General features: G+C 44.8%; 1 protein-coding gene across 5 annotated transcripts in view; it reads right to left on the bottom strand.

Annotated features, from left to right (window-relative positions):
- Positions 1-18,301, bottom strand: part of akna (AT-hook transcription factor) — a 168,322-nt gene extending 150,021 nt beyond the window's left edge. For 4 of the 5 annotated variants that reach the window (XM_080211889.1, XM_080211891.1, XM_080211892.1 and 1 more), the window contains exons 1-3: positions 18,238-18,301; positions 11,909-12,043; positions 2,449-2,563 (exon numbers count right to left, since the gene is read on the bottom strand). The gene's annotated coding sequence lies outside the window, so the exon portion shown is untranslated. The remainder of the gene's footprint in view (positions 1-2,448; positions 2,564-11,908; positions 12,044-18,237) is intronic. The other variant, XM_080211890.1, reaches the window with a different exon arrangement.
- Positions 18,302-18,643: the final 342 nt, after the last annotated feature.

Here is an 18,643-nt window from a genome sequence, read left to right as displayed (position 1 = left end):
CTGACTGGTTCACAACTGCAACTGCATTTTTTAATTAGCAAGTCTGAAAACTCTGCTGATTGCTGCTTCTCACTACAATATATTTTCAATATCTACCACACAACACAACCTTATCATGATACTTCAACACTTCAGAAACTCATGAAAGGATTAGGATAGAGAGGGAGAACAGGAAAGCAGATAAAAAGAAAGTGTTGATGTCAATGAGAATCATGTGCAGTGTAACATAACTTAATGATTCATTATGAGATCATTATGCACTCCTGTTTTGGCAACTTCACCCCATAAAGCCTGCTCACAGTAAGTTTCTGTTAACAAACAAATTAGGCAGAATTCTAGCCATGTTTCCACCCACCATTCACAGGAATATTAGGATTAGGGTTAGGGCAACAAAGGCCATCTAGCCCACATGAGATGGTGTAGAGATTTGAAAAAAATGCTTTTTTTAAGCAATCTCTCAGTGACAAACAGAAATTTCATTCTCAAACTTGGGCAGAGTAATAAAACACTCAATAGTGAGTCAACACCTTGTTTCTTGTCATTCCTGGTTTTTCGTTTTTTACATTTATTTTGATGTGGCCCAAGAATCGCAAACCTCTAGTAGCTCGACACATCAAGTCATTAGAATCATGGATGGCACGCTGGCATAGTAGTTAGCCTTACTGCCTCATAGCGCCAGAGTGTCAGGTTCAAATCCTGCCTCAGGTGACTGACTGTGTGGAGTTTGCACATTCTCCCCATGTCAGTGTAGGTGTTCTGGTTTCCTCCCACAGTCCAAAGATTATGTGGGTTAGATTGATTGGCCATGCTAAATTACCTTAGTGTCAGGGGAATTAGCAGAGTAAATGTGTAGGGTTATGGGAATAGGACCTGGGTGGGATTGTGGTTGATACAGACTTGATGGGCCAAATGGCCTCCTTCTGTACTGTAGGGATTCTATTCTATGATCATGCCGCCTACTTCGGGGCAAAATGACAATTTCGACTGCAACTTATATGCTAATTTAAATTCAAAAATATTTTTAAGAGTGATGTTAACTTGATGTTACTGAATCTTAAAAGTGATCTTGCAACTCTCCACCAACCCAAACCCACAGCCACACCCCTCACCAATCTTCAGCCCCCCATCCCCGACCTCCTCCACCACACCCCCACTACTCCCTCACCACCTGCATGTAACCATCTGCTTATCCCCCCCACCCCAGCATCCAATTGGCTCTAGAATTATTACAGGGATTTCATTTACCATTTCTCATGCAGATATTCAACTGAGCCTCCTGACATCAGCTGTGACTGGGAACTACTTCTGACCTTCGAAAAGCTATGTGGCTTTCTGGTGGGCTTTAGAAAATAGAAAATCATAAACCACGAAGTTACCTGGAAGTAGGAAGCAGCAGCTCAGCAAATGTCAGTGAAACTGACCTGATAGACCAGCTTTAAAATGATTGGAATTTGCAGGCTCATAATTCTAACTTTTCTTAAGCTGGCCTTCCAGGTTGGCATCTCTAACTGCCCTATCTGGGTGGTGAGAAACTCCATTTACAACATCAAACCTGAGCCCTGGCATATTTGGCACTATCTGCAACACTCCTCTCCTGGGCCCCAATTAAAGTTAACTTGAAATTCAATTAATCTATCAATATCCCTTTGCACTGTTGCACTCCCATCTGCACTGCTTACCATTCCATCTACCTTTGTGCCATTGGCAAATCTGGGTATGTGTCTTTCCATCCCGTCATCTACGCCATTAATAAATACATGTCCCAACACAGGTTCTTCTGGGATACCTGGCTGGTACCTTTAAGCACTCTCTCAGAGACAGAGATTTAATTTGCAAACTTTACATGAATAATAAAATGCTCACTAGTGAGTCACTTATCCATACTCTCTGGCTCATTCCACTCATTTCTGAACTAAGTCAATAATTAGCCTTCAATTTCTTGTACTTCAACTTCAGTTAATAGTGTCTAGTGAAAAACATTATCAAAAGCCTCCTGGAAGTCCACATGAATAAAGAATTATGGCTCACATATGCAGCATTTTTCAGGATGCCTGTAAGCACATTAAAGGCAAAGAAACACTTGTGAAATGCTGTTACTGTTGCCATGTTGGAAATGCAGCAACTTCAGCAAACTCCCACAAACAGCAATGGTGTAAATGGCCAGATCATTTTGTCATTTTGATTGAGGGTTAAATATTGGCCTGGACACTGGGGTTAATTAAACATGGCCAATCCACCTAACCTTTGGAATATGGGAGGAAACCGGACCACCCGGAGGAAATCCACGCAGAAATGGGGAGAATGTACAAACTCCCCACAGTCATCCAAGGCCGGAATCGAACGCAGATCCCTGGCACTGTGAGACAGCAGTGCTAACCATTGTTTCCATTTGTTCTGAAGTGCTAAATCTAACCGACATATCATAACCACAAATGGAATCAGTCTTACCTTTAATCCATTGTTGTTTCTTGAGTTGTGCAATCCTGGATTAAAAATAGGCCTTTGTATTCTTCATGGTCCATTTAACATTCCTGCACTGCATCCATTTTAGTACATAGAGAGCCTAGTTCAACACAAACGGTGGAAAGAAACTTTAATATGAGTTGTCTGGTTGGATATAACCGAGTTCAAAGCTTTGGTCATAATTTAGTTTTTGTCACAATCATGCCAAGTATAAGGATAGTGCAGGGGTGGCACAGTGGTTAGCACTGCTGCCTCACAGCGCCGAGGACCCAGGTTTGATTCCTGGCTTGGGTCACCGTCTGTGAGGAGTTTGCACATTCTCCCCATGTCTGTGTGAAATTCCTCCAGGAGCTCCGGTTTCCTCCCACTGTCCGAAGAAGTGCAGGTTAGGTGAATTGGCCATGGTAAATTGCCCCTCAGTGTCAGGGGGATTAGCCATGAGGTTACAAGGATAGGGCCTGGATGGGATTGTTGTCAGTGCAGGCTCGATGGACCAAATGGCCTCCTTCTGCACTGTGGGGATTCTATGATTCTATTTCTGAGGTGCATTCTGCAGTTAATAATTCACAGGCGATTTCACCTGATGCATTCACTGAAAAAGTGGTGGTCCATTCAATGAAATAGTTATTCCGAAGTTCCCAAAATCTTTGTGTCCAAATGCTCCAAGAATGAATTCTCTCCCCTTTTTTGTGAGTGGATAACCGTACACCTCATTTGTCAACCCATTGCCAACTAAGTCCCACTTTTGAAAGGGGTACTACTGACCAAATGTAACAAAATCAAAACAAACACAAGCTAAAACTTCAAAGAAAAATTAACAACTGCGATTGCTGGGTTGGATAATACCCTCCCCTCTACACCGGATGGTCAGTGATCACAACAGTTGTATAAGAGAAAGGTCAGAATGGCTTTGGAGAGGGACAACATATGAAGCTCCGTGAACTTGTACAGGAACAGCACTGTGATATAACTACAGTGGATGGATCGGAACAATTCAAAGGGATGGCTCCCTGCCACCGTCTCAAGGGAAATTGGGGATGAGTAACGAATCCTGGCCTCATCAGCAATGCTCACATCCCATGAAGAATTTGAAAAGTCTTATTCCTTCAATTGTTGGAGATTTTAACGCGTCACATTTAAATGTTGACATTTCCTTTCTGTTTCTCTTTTACCTGAATCCAATCATAGAATAAATTCCCTATGGTGCAGAAGGAGGCCATTCGGCCCATCAAATCTGCACCGACTCTCCAGAAGAACGCCTTACCCAGGCCTTATCCCTGCAACCCTTACCTATTTATCCCATTAATTCCCCCAACTTATACGTCTAGGGGACAATTTGCCCTGGCCAATCAACCTAACCTGCACATTTTCGGACTGTGGGAGGAAACCGGAGCACCCGGAGGAAACCCATGCAAACAGGGGGAGAACGTGTAAACTCCACACTGACGGTCACCCAAAGCCAGAATTGAACCTGGATCCCTGGCGCTAACCACTGTGCCACCGTGCCAACAATTCTCTATTTTACTTTCTGTATCTGATTTGACACTGAATTCACCCACTTTGCACTTCCTTCTCAGTCCTTACACTGTTACTCTCAAAATCCTTTACTCTGATTGATGACAGAGATACACAATTGCTTGCCCCTTTTGTTTATAAGAACACAAGAACATAAGAAATAGGAGCAGGAGTAGGCCATCCAGCCCTTCGAGCCTGCCCCGCCATTCAATAAGATCATGGCTGACTGTCGCTGCTCAGTTCCACTTTCCCGCTTTCTCCCCATAACCCTTAATCTCCTCTCTTATCAAAAACCCATCAACCCGCGTCTTAAAAATATTTAGCGAGGCAGCCTCCACCACTTCAACAGGCAGAGAATTCCAGAGATTCACCACCCTTTGAGTGAAGAAATTCCTCCTCAACTCCGTTCTAAACCGCCCCCCTTTTATCTTGAGGCTGTGCCCCCTAGTCCTACTGTCTTTTTTGAGCGGGAAGAGTCTCTCCACCTCTATCCTATCCATCCCATTCATCATCTTATAAGTCTCAATGAGATCTCCCCTCCTTCTTTTCAACTCTAACGAGTACAAGCCCAGTTTATTCAGCCTCTCCTCATAGCTCAACCCCCTCATCTCCGGTATCAGCCTAGTAAACCTCCTCTGCACTCCCTCCAAGGCCAAAATATCTTTGCGCAGGTGCGGTGCCCAAAACTGCACACAGTACTCCAGCTGCAGCCTCACCAATGCCCTATACAGCTGCAGCAAGACCTCCCTACTTTTATATTCAATCCCCCTCGCTATGAAGGCCAGCATCCCATTCGCCTTCCTGACCACCTGCTGCACCTGCAAGCTGGGTTTTTGCGACTCATGCACAAGGACCCCGAGGTCCCTCTGCACCATTGCCTGCTGCAGTTTTTCGCCCCGTAAGTAATAGTCCTTCCTACCATTCTTCCTACCAAAGTGGACCACCTCACACTTGCCAACATTAAATTCCATTTGCCATTTCCTGGCCCATTCGCCCAGCCTATCTAGATCCTTCTGCAGACTCTCCACACCCTCCGCACAATTTGCCGTTCCCCCTATCTTGGTGTCATCAGCAAATTTCGACACCCTACACTCGGTTCCCTCCTCCAGATCATCTATATAAATGGTAAAAAGCTGAGGCCCCAGCACCGACCCCTGGGGCACTCCACTAGTCACCATCCGCCAATCCGAATAGCACCCGTTGACCCCCACTCTCTGCCTCCTATTTGACAACCAATCCTCTATCCACGCTAACGCCCTACCCCCAACTCCATGTCCCTCGACCTTCTGCAATAACCTCTTGTGAGGTACTTTGTCAAACGCCTTCTGAAAATCTAGAAAGACCACATCCACCAGCTCTCCTCTATCCACCGCCCTAGACACATCCTCATAGAACTCCAGTAAATTTGTCAGACACGACTTCCCTTTAATGAAACTGTGCTGCGTCTGCTCTATCAAGCAATTCCCTTCAAGATGCCTCGCAATTTCCTCCTTAATGACAGATTCTAACATTTTACCCACCACAGACGTTAAACTAACCGGCCTATAATTCCCCGCCTTTTGCCTGGCACCCTTCTTAAACAACGGCGTAACATTAGCCGTTTTCCAATCATCCGGCACTTCCCCGGAATCCAGCGACGTCTGGAAAATAACCACCAAGGCATCCACTATCACCTCCGCCATTTCGTTCAGAACCCTCGGATGCATTCCATCCGGTCCTGGGGACTTGTCCACAATCAGCCCCTCCAGTCTGTCGAGCACCGCCTCTCTAGTAACAGTAATGTCATTAAGACCCTCCAGTCCTACCACCTTTCCGTCGCTAACACCCGGCAAATTATTCACGTCCTCCTCCGTGAAGACAGAAACAAAAAAGTTATTCACTACCTTAGCCATATCCTCATCCCCTACCACTAGGTCCCTTTTCTCATCCTCTAAAGGACCAACATTCACCCTAGCCAGCCTCTTCTGTGGAACCCAAGTGTCTATAAGCTTTCCCCAAACTTCCCATACCTGCTTTTTAACTTGCTCCTCTATATCTCCCAACCAATACACATTAACCCCTTTTCCTGGTATTCCAAGTGGATACATTTCCATCAAATCAACTCCTTGTTCTGTGCATTCTAATTTCAGTCCTAGACCTAGGATTGCATCCCTTCCCAGCAAATTTAATGGCGTTTTATCACACACTAATACGGGTACATAGGTAGTTTTGTTTCCAATGGTAACAGGCACCGGTGTCGTCATCTGAGTTAACGTGACTTTCCCCGAGAACCCCACAGTTTTTACAAACTGCTTTGATAATGGTAGGTGATCCGCATATTTTGCTTGTGTGCACGTACACGTGGCGCCGGTGTCTGTCATCATGGGGACCTCAACCCCTCCTACTCTAACACTCACTACGGGTTCTTGGTCAGCTGTATCCGTTATCTGTATGTACTGTCCTACCATTTCGGGGTTCTCTGGGCCTCCCTATAGAGAACCTTGATGGTTCCCTGGTCCTTGGAACATTAGGGGGTCGCTCCATCCCCCCAACACTAGCTGCCTTTCCTCGTCTTCACTACTGTCCTCTGCCTCTGCCTCTTCCTCCGTTTTTTCCTTTTTTTGTTCCTTCTCTGGGGACTTCCATTCCCATTTCTCTCCATACTTCCATTCGTCCCCCCATTTCTGTGTTCCCCAACATCTTTCCTCTACATCCCTTCCTTTCCTTTTACTCTCCTTCGTTCTAATTTCTCTCCCCTCTTCTTCAAACAGCGTTAATATTTCGAGCTCTTTTTCTCGCTTCTCCTTCCTTTTTCTCGACTTATGTCCCAGATGCTGTGTTTTCCTTGATGCAACATGTTCCACTCATTTTCTTGGCAACTTTTTGTGAAAAAAAAAACAATGTAAAAACTTAAACTTTCAAGGGCAAGTCTAACTAACGGCAGATGCCACTGCAAATTATGGCCCACTGTGCACGGCAAGGTCAACACTTCCTTCTCACAGTTGGGTCAACAGCTAAAAGGAACCTGCAGGGTATGTCTACTAGGAAGTTATGCACAAGTTTCTGTTGTCATCTTGTATGAATGTGTTCTATACAAATTTGTAAGATGAATATTCCAGTGATTAGCCTGACAAACAAATGTCTTTGCAAAAGCAAAACTCCCCTCAGAAGAACGAGTAGATCTGGTCCTATCTCATTGTATGCAGAACACAGAAATCAAACACAAAATGCACTCACTTTTTATAGAGATAGAAAATGCATCACAATTAATTCATAGATGCACCATGGAGCTTTAATGATGCAGAATTAAGAGCTGAGAGGATTTAAAGTTTTTTTATTCGTCACAAGTAGGCTTACATTAACACAGCAATGAAACTCGCGTGAAAATCCCCTAGTTGCCACAGTCTAATGTTTGTTCGGGTACACTGAGGAGGCATGGGCAATGCACCTAACCTGCACATTTTTGAACGTGGGAGGAAACTGGAGGAAACCCATGCAGGCAGGGGAAGAACATGCAAACTCCACACAGACAGTGACCTAAGCCGAGAATCAAACACGGATCCCTGGTGCTGTGAGGCAGCAATGCTAACCACTGTGCCACCGTAGATATGTTACCTGTGGGTATGAATGGGATGGAATATCTGGAGATGTAATTCACACGAATGTTTGACAAACTCGTTCATGTGACATTATCAAGAAGTACTTTTCCCCTAAAGGACAGAGAACCATATGACGATGACACTATTGGTGGAACCGTAAATGGTGTAGATGAGAGCAAAGGTACATGGGCAGTTTAACTGAGTGGGCAGATGGGTTCAACGTGCAAAAGTGAGAGATCAGGCACTCTGGTGATAAGTGAGGAAATGTGGATAAGCAGAAATCACTAAAAGCTATTGGATGGGTACAAGAAATAATGTAAAAGGCAAATCAAAATTTTATCACAAGATTAATAGGTGGCACAGTGGTTTGCACTCCTGCCCCACAGTACCAGGGATCCAGGTTCAATTTTGTCTTGGGTGACTGTAGAGTTTGCATATTCTCCCCGTGTCTGTGTGGCTTTCCTCTGGGTGCTCCGGTTTCCTCCCAAAGATGTGCAGGTTAGGTGGATTGGCGGGGTAAATACCTGGGGTTAGAGAATAAGCCTGGTAAGAGTTGGACAGACTTGATGGCCGAATGGTCTGCACTGTAGGGATTCTATTCTATGACAACTGGGCTACAAATGTGTAGAAGCTATGTTCTAGCTGCACAGAGTTCTGATTAGATCCCATCTGGAGTACAGCATTCATATGAGCACCACACCTCAGGAAGGATATACTGGGGTGCAGCGCAGATTCATCAGAATTGTACCAGGCCTAAAAGAATTATATTAAGACAACAGATTGTGGAAACTAGGCTTGTACCCCCTTGAATATAAAAGAGCAAGTGATGTAAATGATGCTTAAGTTGATCAAATCTGTTTGGTACTGCAGAGAACAGAAACTTTCTTCTGGTGAAGAAGTCAGAACAATAGGGATGTGCAGGTGAGGTAGATTGGCCATGCTAAATTGCCCCTTAGTGTCAGGGATTTGCAGGATAAATATGTGGGGTTACGGGGCTAGGAACTGGGTGGGATTGATGTTTCTGCAGGCTCAGTGGGCCAAATGGCCTCCTTCTGCAGTGTAGGGATTCTATGCTATGAACATAAAATGAGCACATGGCCATTTAAGGATGATGTCAAAGTGTATTTCTTCACACAGAAGCTAAGAACTCCCTTCCCCATGAAACTGGTGCCCGACTGAAAATCCCCAAACTGATAGATTTTTGGTCGGCAGGGTTCAGCGAAGGTAGGTAGGTGGAGTTAAAAGGCAGATCGGCTGCGATCTAACTAAATGGTTCAAGGCCTGAATGGCCTATTCTACTTCCTTCTGTTATCTGACCCCAATTGTGACCTCTCATGAAATTCAAAACAGGTTAACAGCATCACACGCATGAACTATCTTGGGGCACAAATAAAACTGCCTAAACTTCGGTTTCCTCTTAAAGACATGTGGGTACTGAGATTGCACATGGACAGGGACACAAAGCACGTAGAATTTTTCCAATTATACCACATGTCCGATATTCATGTCTACGCAAGTCAATGTTCAGAATTTCCTGCTCGTTCCCACTGGTGGGATAGTCCAGCCCCATTGACGGCGAGGCCATCCCCCCCATCAGCAGAGCGTGCAAGCAACTATCAACCCCATTGACAGCAGCGAGACTGGAACATCCCACCACTAGCTTGACAGGCAACCTCCGCTGCAAAGCACATCACAGGGTACGGAAAATCTGGTGCAATGAAATTAAATAGAGGCTAAGCTTTTAGGGACTCGTCATGATGTATCTGAACCAACATCCTCTCCCCAACCCTCCCCAGCCTACCCTCCCCACCCAGCAACAGGCCATTCCATTACCATGTACTTCAGTGGGACTATTATATCCCACTGGGCAGGAAGGACCACAACATCCTGGCCACTGAGTGATACATTTAACAGATGACCAATGGATACTTTTTTTTAATTCATTCATGGGACATGGGTGTCACTGGCTGGCCAGCATTTATTGCCCATCCCTAGTTGCCCTTGAGAAGGTGGTGGTGAACTGCCTTCTTGAATCGCTGCAGTCCATGTATTGTGGGTTGACCCACAATGCCGTTGGTGATGGAATTCCAGGATTTTGACCTAGTAATTGCAAATGAACAGCAATATATTTCTGAGTCAGAATGGTGAGCGGTTTGGAGGGGAACTTGCAGGTGGTGGTGTTCCCTTGTATCTGCTGCCCTCATCCTTCCAGATGGAAATAGTCATGGGTTTAGAAAGTGCTGTCTAAGGATCTTTGGTGAATTGCTGCAGTGAATCTTGTACACAGTGCTGCTATTGTCAGTGGTGGAGAGAGAGAGTGGATGTTGCCTGTGTTATGTCCACATTGTGACCAATTTCATCCCCACTTTGTTTTGAAAGAAAGGATCGATGTGCATTTATATGGAGTTTGTTTTTACTTCATCCCAAATGAATGCAACATCTAGTAATATACAAATGCTTTTTGAAGGTATTCTTCTCTGGAGGTAAAGATTTTGCAAAATGGCAGGAGTATAATTCACTAACTATATAACAACGTGAAGAGTAAAAGGTTTTTCATCCCAATTTGAACATACAAATTCCAGGCTGCTTTCTATCATAACTCTGGAGTTCTGCTCCTCAGTGTAAACTATATCTTTAAGAGTTACACATGACTGTAAATGAAAATAGGCTTTGGGAAGGCAAGTCTTTTAACAATCCTCAGGACATCACATGCTCCTTCTAAATATTTAATCTTGTTGAAATGCGGCAATATTGCTCATATTTTCAGAAAATGTATTCTGCTTTCATTATTTTCTTGGGGAAAAATGCTTTGCAGAAGCTAACAGAAAAAAACATTTTGCTTGACACTTATACTGAGCCAGCATCAGATCTCAATCTTGTCTGGAGAGCTGAGATAAACTGTCTGGGACAGATGAAGATTAAGGAGGCGAGTACGATGAAAAAGGACAAGAATATGAGAAGCGGAGAGGGAGAAAATAATCAGGGACAGAAACCTACCTCAGTGGTCTTTGTCAAAATGGAAAAGGGTTGCCTTTATTAATCGAGGAATAGATTTACAAATGCAGGGAAGTCTTGTTGGAGTTGTATAGAACTTTGATGAGGCCACAGCTACAGTACTGTGTACAGTTCTGGTTGCCAAATTATAGAAAGGATGTGATTGCACTGGAGGGGGTGCAGAGGAGATTCACCGGGATGCTACCTGTTAGAACATTTAAGTTACGAAGAGAGGTTGGGTAGGCTTGGGTTGTTTTTGTTGGAGCAGAGAAGACTGAGGGGCGACCTGATCGAGGGCGTACAAGATTATGAGGGACGTCGACAGAGTGGATAAGGAGCAGCTGCTCCTCTTAGTCGAAGGGTCAGTCACGAGGGGACACAGGTTCAAAGTGAGGGGCAGGAGTTTTAAGGGGGGGCGTGAGGAAAAACCTTTTTACTCAGATGTCTGGAATGTGCTGCCTGGGAGGACGGTAGAAGCGGGTTGCCTCGTATCCACATCCATTATAAAGTACCTGGATGAATACTTGGTACTTCATAACATTCAGGGCTATGGGCCAAGTGCTAGCAGATGGGATTAGGTGGGAGTTCAGGTGTCTCTCGCATGTCAGTGCAAATTTGATGGGCCAAAGGGCCTCTTCTGCACTGTATGATTTTATGATTCTATACCAGAAGTGATGGTGTGGGGCAAGATTAGTGACAGATCAGGTGTTGAAAAACCTGACAGTAGATGGCAGGTTAACACTGATTGCCAAAGTTTTAAAGTTTAAAGTGTCACAAGTAGGCTTACATTAACATTGTAATGAAGTTACTGAGAAAATCCCTGAGTCGCCACACTCCGGAACCTGTTCGGGTACACTAAGGGAGAATTTAGCATGGCCAAGCATGTCTAACCAGCATGTCTTTTGGATTGTGGGAGAAAACCGGAGCACCTGGAGGGAACCCACACAGACACAGAGAGAATGTGCATACTCTGCACAGACAATGACTTAAGCCAGGAATCCAATCCAGGTCCCTGGTGCTGTGAGGCAGCAGTGCTAACCACTGTGCCACTGTGTTGCCCTAGCATGCCCTAGTGCCAGGCAGCACCGTAGTAACCTGCCCACCTCCAGAAAATACCAACTGCTGTAGATAGCTGTGTAGCAGTGGGTGGAGAGTGGGACCCTTGATGGACAAAATGCCATTGAAAGGCAGACGGGCTAATCCTTAAAATTAGCCAGAGGCTTCTGCAATCTGCCAGCTGTGACGTGGTCCCGTACATCGGAGTTCATGTCCCTACTTTAAAAGGGATATGCAGGGGAGTAGCAGGAGCTCTATGATCTAATGCTAACTGGCAAGAGGGCACAAGGGTGAGAACATACCTGCTGCAGGACATACGGTGCCACATTGTGTTGAAATAATAAGAGGCTGGCGCTGTAAATTAGCCGAGAGAACGTGTCATGGGCTCCTAACTTCACACATCATCTCAACGAATAAATTCTGCTCACATAAGCATTCTAAGGAATGATAGATTTACAAAGTTTACTGATTTTTGTTTAGCGCAGCACAGTGATTTGCAATCTTTAATTTTAGGGATGCTTGTTCATAGCACATCGGAGTAATCCCTTATCCTTCAGACAGAAATCAGCCTGACATGTTCACAACATCAGTCATCGTTCTAACTGTAAAGACCAGTAGATCACAAACTCTCTGAATAACAGAGAGTGGCAGCTCTCTGCCACAATCTTACTCAGAAGCGATGTCTGCACTGGAGGGTAGCACAAATCTTATCTGAAATTCCCGAATCAACACTCCAAGCAGCACTTGCAGACAAAAGAAAACTCTGTGGGATTTTAACCCAGGGCTGAGATTGCCTTGCAATGCTCTTCCGTTCTGCGTTTGGGGCAGCACAGTGGCACAGTGGTTAACACTGGTGGCTCACAGTGCCTGGGATCAGGGTTCCCTTCAGGCAGTGAACCAAAGGAATATTCAAAGAGCCATGATCCTTTCTCCACCTGGAAGAAGTGTACAGGATACAAGACATATCATGTTTACAATTTTTTTCCCCATGTAATGGGAATCATTTGACTGGCTACATAATTCTGTTGTGGTATCAAGTAGGTTACAAAGGCGCACTGGGGGAAATTCAGCTTGTTATAGGTCACTTGATCTAAGCTTTCACTTGACATACACACATACACCAACACCAGCAGCTCCTGTGTTTTCTTATCAGCATTTGTTAACAACAACCAGTGTGGGATTTGATTTGGTTTGGTTTGGTTTGATTCATTATTGTCATATGTATTGGGAAAAAGTGAAAAGTATCATTTCATGCATGATATTCAAACAAAGCATACCATTCATAGAGCACATGGGGGAGAAGGAAGGGAGTGGGTGCAGAATACAATGTTACTGTCACAGATAGGGTGTAGAGAAAGATCAGCTTAATATATGGTAAGTCCATTCAATAGTCTGACAGCAGTAGGGAAGAAGCTGTTCTTGAGTCAGTTGGTATGTGGGCACAGCCTCAAGATAAGGGGGGGGGGGGCGCAGTTTAGAACGGAGTTGAGGAGGAACTTCTTCACTCAAAGGGTGGTGAATCTCTGGAATTCTCTGCCCGTTGAAGTGGTGGAGGCTGCCTCGCTAAATATATTTAAGTCACAGGTAGATAGGTTTTTGGTAGGCAAGGGAATTAAGGGTTATGGGGAGAAAGCGGGAAAGTGGAACTGAACCACTTCAGATCAGCCATGATCTTATTGAATGGCGGGGCAGGCTCGAAGGGCTAGATGGTCTACTCCTGCTCCTATTTCTTATGTTCTTATGTGACCTCAGGCTTTTTGAGTATCTTTCTCCCAACAGAAGAAAGTCTGGGGGGAATTTTTCCATCCCGCCTGCCTCGAGAATTGTAGCGGACGGTGGGGAGGGAGAGTGGGGGCAGACCATTCAAAGGTCCGTTGACCTCGGATGGGGTTTTCCAGTTTTGGGGCGAGAGTGGCCAGAAAAGCCCGCCCTATGTCCGGGTGCATGGGCTCCTTGATTATGCTGCCTACTTTCCTGAGGCAGCGGGAAGTGCAGACGGAGTCAGTGGAGGGGACGCTGGTTTGCGTGTCGGACTGGGCTACCTTCACAACCCTTTGGAGTTCCTTGCAATCTTGGTCAGAAGAGAAGCAATACCAAGATGTGATACAACCGGTGGAATTTAAGTTTTCTGTGATTAACTGGCATTGTTTTTGGTGGTTGTCCAGAAAGAGTCGGTCGTTATTTTTGCGAGCAGCCTGTACACATGTACAAGGCAACCTGCAATTAGAGATTGGAAACTATTGTGGTGTTATGTTGGTTCTGAATGAAACAGAAATTAGTCACTGAAGTAAATACCGTTCCAAACTTCAGGGAATAAGATGAGGAGATTAATTTTATATATTGCCCATGACAGGAATGTGCAATGCAAAAATTACCAGAAGAGGGCGATGCACCAATGATCGAGGCAAAATATATACGGAGAGTGATATTAAAAGATACAGCATATACTCAGGGAGTTGATCATACATGCTAACTGTGAGTTTACTGTTGTTTCAGTTAAGCAAGGGAGGGAGTGAGAGCATTTGCAGTAATCTTGAACAAGAAGCTTGAAGCCCCCTTATCTGAGTGTGGTGGTTGGTATTCTGTTTATGATATTGCAAATCCTTGTTCTAAAGTGCAATCCCTTTCTCTAACTTTAAGGAGAAGCACCCTAGTTAACCTAAAAGCTAAAGAGGAATGAATAGATGTTAATATACATGCAAAAAAGCAACAGGCTCGATTTTATTGCAATGAGGAAAATATATTTGATCTGATTTATTATTGTCACATGTATTGGGATGCAGTGAGAAGTATTGTTTCTTGCGTGCTGTACGGATAAAGCATACCGTTCATAGAGAAGGAAATTAGAAAGTGCATAAGGTAGTGTTCCAGTCATAGCTAGGGTGTAGAGAAAGATCAGCTTAATGAGATAGGTCCATTCAAAAGTCTGACAGCAGCAGGGAAGAAGCTGTTCTTGAGTCGGTTGGTAGGTGACCCCAGACTTTTGTATCTTTTTCCCGATGGAAGAAGGTGGAAGAGAGAATGTCTGGGGTGCATGGGGTCCTTGATTATGCTGGCTGCTTTGCCGAGGCAGAGGCAAGTCAATGGGTGGGAGGCTACATTCATGGATTGAGCTACATTCATGACCTTTTGTAGTTTCTTGCGGTCTTGGGCAGAGCAGGGGCCATACCAAGATATACGTTCTTCATATAAGATTGCAGGGCATTATAGAACTCGACAACATTGCTTTTGTTAATTTTTTCAAGAATTTCATTGTACTCCACACAGTTCTCAGAAAGAAGCATGCATTTCTTTTCATGCTGGAGGTGTGGTCCAGTAAAATCCATATACAGATAGAGGAAAGGTTCATTGTTCTTAACTCTGCGAATGGAGGAGTGAGGCAACATGGTCACTTGCATCCATCCAATTCAAAGTCTTCAGCTTTGATGTATTGGATGCTGTGAAGACCCATGTCAGCTATCAGATACCGGAGTCTTCAACAACTGCAAACTGCATCAAACTGCAAATGTGATTCTGTATATAAAGCAGAGTGTATTCAATAACACAAGTTAGCAACTATAAATGGCACTTCACCTTTCCTTTTCCTCCTTTTAAGGAATCATATGAATTTTACCTTATATATCCAAATTTCCTTCCCCTCTCCAGGGGGTTGGGTGGAGCCATCTCTCCACCATTCTACAACCCAGTCCCTCAAGTGTATTATGGGTTTGTTTGTTTTGCCTCATTGATGAAATCATGTTTAAACACGAACAGCTTATTGCTAATCTTTACCTATGCACAGATGCCTGTTACTGCCATGCATGGTGCTGTTGGTATGCAGGTTGATTCTTGAGATTTTCTACCAGTCCATTGCCAGGTGACTCTATACATCATACTATGGGCGGTGCTATTCTCCAGTCCCATGTTAGCCTTTGCTCTTCTGAGCATCTTTACATTACAATAGTACATAAGAACATAAGAACATAAGAAATAGGAGCAGGAGTAGGCCATCTAGCCCTTCGAGCCTGCCCCGCCATTCAATAAGATCATGGCTGATCTGTTGTGGCTCAGTTCCACTTTCCCGCCCTCTCCCCATAACCCTTAATCCCCTCTCTTATCAAGAACCCATCAACCCGCTTCTTAAAAATATTTAGCGAGGCAGCCTCCACCACTTCAACGGGCAGAGAATTCCAGAGATTCACCACCCTTTGAGTGAAGAAGTTCCTCCTCAACTCCGTTCTAAACCGCCTCCCCTTTATCTTGAGGCTGTGCCCCCTAGTCCTACTGTCTTTTTTGAGCGGGAAGAGTCTCTCCATCTCTATCCTATCCATCCCATTCATCATCTTATACGTCTCAATGAGATCTCCCCTCATTCTTCTAAACTCTAACGAGTACAAGCCTAGTTTATTCAGCCTCTCCTCATAGCTCAATCCCCTCAACTCCGGTATCAGCCTAGTAAACCTCCTCTGCACTCCCTCCAGGGCCAAAATATCCTTGCGCAGGTGCGGCGCCCAAAACTGCACACAGTACTCCAGCTGCGGCCTCACCAATGCCCTATACAGCTGCAGCAAGACCTCCCTACTTTTATATTCAATCCCCCTCGCTATGAAGGCCAGCATCCCATTCGCCTTCCTGACCACCTGCTGCACCTGCAAGCTGGGTTTTTGCGACTCATGCACAAGGACCCCGAGGTCCCTCTGCACCGTCGCCTGCTGCAGTTTTTCGCCACGTAAGTAATAGTCCTTCCTACCATTCTTCCTACCAAAGTGGACCACCTCACACTTGCCAACATTAAATTCCATTTGCCATTTCCTGGCCCATTCGCCCAGCCTATCTAGATCCTTCTGCAGACTCTCCACACCCTCCGCACAATTTGCCTTTCCCCCAATCTTGGTGTCATCAGCAAATTTCGACACCCTGCACTCGGTTCCCTCCTCCAGATCATCTATATAAATGGTAAATAGCTGAGGCCCCAGCACCGACCCCTGGGGCACCCCACTAGTCACCAACCGCCAATCCGAATAGCACCCATTGACCCCCACTCTCTGCCTCCTATTTGACAACCAATCCTCTATCCACGCTAACACCCTACCCCCAACTCCATGTCCCCTGACCTTCTGCAATAACCTCTTGTGAGGTTAGTATGGAGGCACACATATCACATAGCATCCTCGGTACATGAAAAGTCGAAATACAAGTGAAACATCAGAGGATCAATTCTTGTCAGATCTAACAGAATGAAGACACTTTCTTTCAGAGTTCATCTTGTGTTTTTAGCAGGCCAGTCTGGTGGTCTAGTGTGCTCTGTTCGCCAACTTGTAGGATGTGCTATCCAGTGATGTGTTTGCAAGTATGGCATTACAGCTTCACACAACTCAACAGGCATTCACTTAAGGATACAAATAACATCTGTACCCATCACTGGTACGCGAAGAGTCCTGGCAGATGGCAACTTCAGGACTGTGATGTGAAAGGTCAATGACACCGGATTTGAATCCCGCCATGGGAGAAAAAAATCAGGAATTCAGAATTTACTGATGACCATGACACCATTGCTAATTATTGGACAAACTCATTTGGTTCACTAATCATAGAAACATAGAATCCCTGCATTGCAGAAGGAGGCCATTCAGCCCATTGAGCTTGCACTGACAACAATCCCACCCATGCCCTTTCTCTGTGACCCCACATATTTATCCTGTTAAAATCTCCTTGACACTAAGGTGCAATTTAGCACGGTCAATCCACCTATCCTGCATATCTTGGGACTGTGGGAGGAAACTGGATCACCCGGAGGAAACCCATGCAGACACAGGGAGAATGTGCAAACTCCACACAGTCACCTGAGGCTGGAATCGAACCTAGGACCTGTGAGGCAGCAGCACTAACCACTGTGCCATCATGCCGCACAAGGAGCTCAGACATTCTCACTGAGATGCTAAAGACACATCATGACCGTGACTACACTTCAAAGATAGTTCACTGACTGTAAACATCCTGAAGTATTGCAAGATGCTACACAAATGCAGCTTCTTCCTTTATCAGGCAACACTCGAACATGTCGGCTTTTGGCTCAGTTGGACTGACTTCAAATCCATAATAAATCTGTCAGGCACAAATTTATTGTCATGTGTTCCGCAGCAAATAAAAAGCCACGGGCAGTTAAACTTAACTTAATGTGCTTCCAACTGGTTTTGCATCAGCACAACATTTGCAAGCAATCAATCTCAATGAAATTGTATTGATTTGACAGTTTCCCACTACCTGGCCTGAATCAACAGACTTTAAATAAAAAGTTCCAAACTAATCTCTGCAATGAACAAATCCGACACTTCTGTCCAGTGTCCAATTTCAATGACGTGAACTATATAGAGGCAGTTGTGGTGTGTTAAAACACTATCAGAATGTCAATATAATCTTTACTATGAGACCCTGAGCAAACTACACAACGTCATTACATTTACCAACGCACTGAAAGCGTGCAAGAAAGTAGACTCTGGGAGAAATTGCAACGAGTTAAAATCAGCTGAAACAATACTCATTAAGTTCACCTCTGAAAAGTTCACCGACTGGTTACACAGGCAAATTTCTGAGTACTAAATCAATCAAACACAAATCTCTCTTACAAAACATTTAATTGGGTTTTACTCACAAAATTTACGCCAATGGCAGAGAGGTGGACGCAGCTCGGCACAGTCCTAATCGCCACCACTAACTGGCGGGGGATGAAGGATGATGGGTTGGTCAAAGGTCACCGCACATCTCCCTGATGAGGCTTGACATCCTTTCAGTCCCAATAATGCTGCCTCTTAATATTGGCTTAGAATCCCTCAGGGCCTACATCTGTCACACACATAAACAGATCAGCTACATAATGGATCTGCTGCATGGCCCAATGTCACAGTCATGCGGTGTATTAAAGGCAGCCATTTTATGCATCCAGCCAATAAGGGTGAAAAATCAGCCTTCCTGACAGCTAAAAACTATGGTCTGGATTTTTTGTCTGTCGGGGGAATGTATTCTACTGGCCTGAAAGTGGATGCAAAGCATGCCTCCGG

The sequence above is a fragment of the Carcharhinus amblyrhynchos genome, chromosome 25, assembly GCF_965287045.1.
Source record: "Carcharhinus amblyrhynchos chromosome 25, sCarAmb.v2.hapA, whole genome shotgun sequence".
Taxonomy (NCBI): Eukaryota; Metazoa; Chordata; class Chondrichthyes; order Carcharhiniformes; family Carcharhinidae; genus Carcharhinus; species Carcharhinus amblyrhynchos.
The sequence above is the reverse complement of the archived record's forward strand: the minus strand, read 5'-3'. Positions and strand labels throughout refer to the sequence as shown.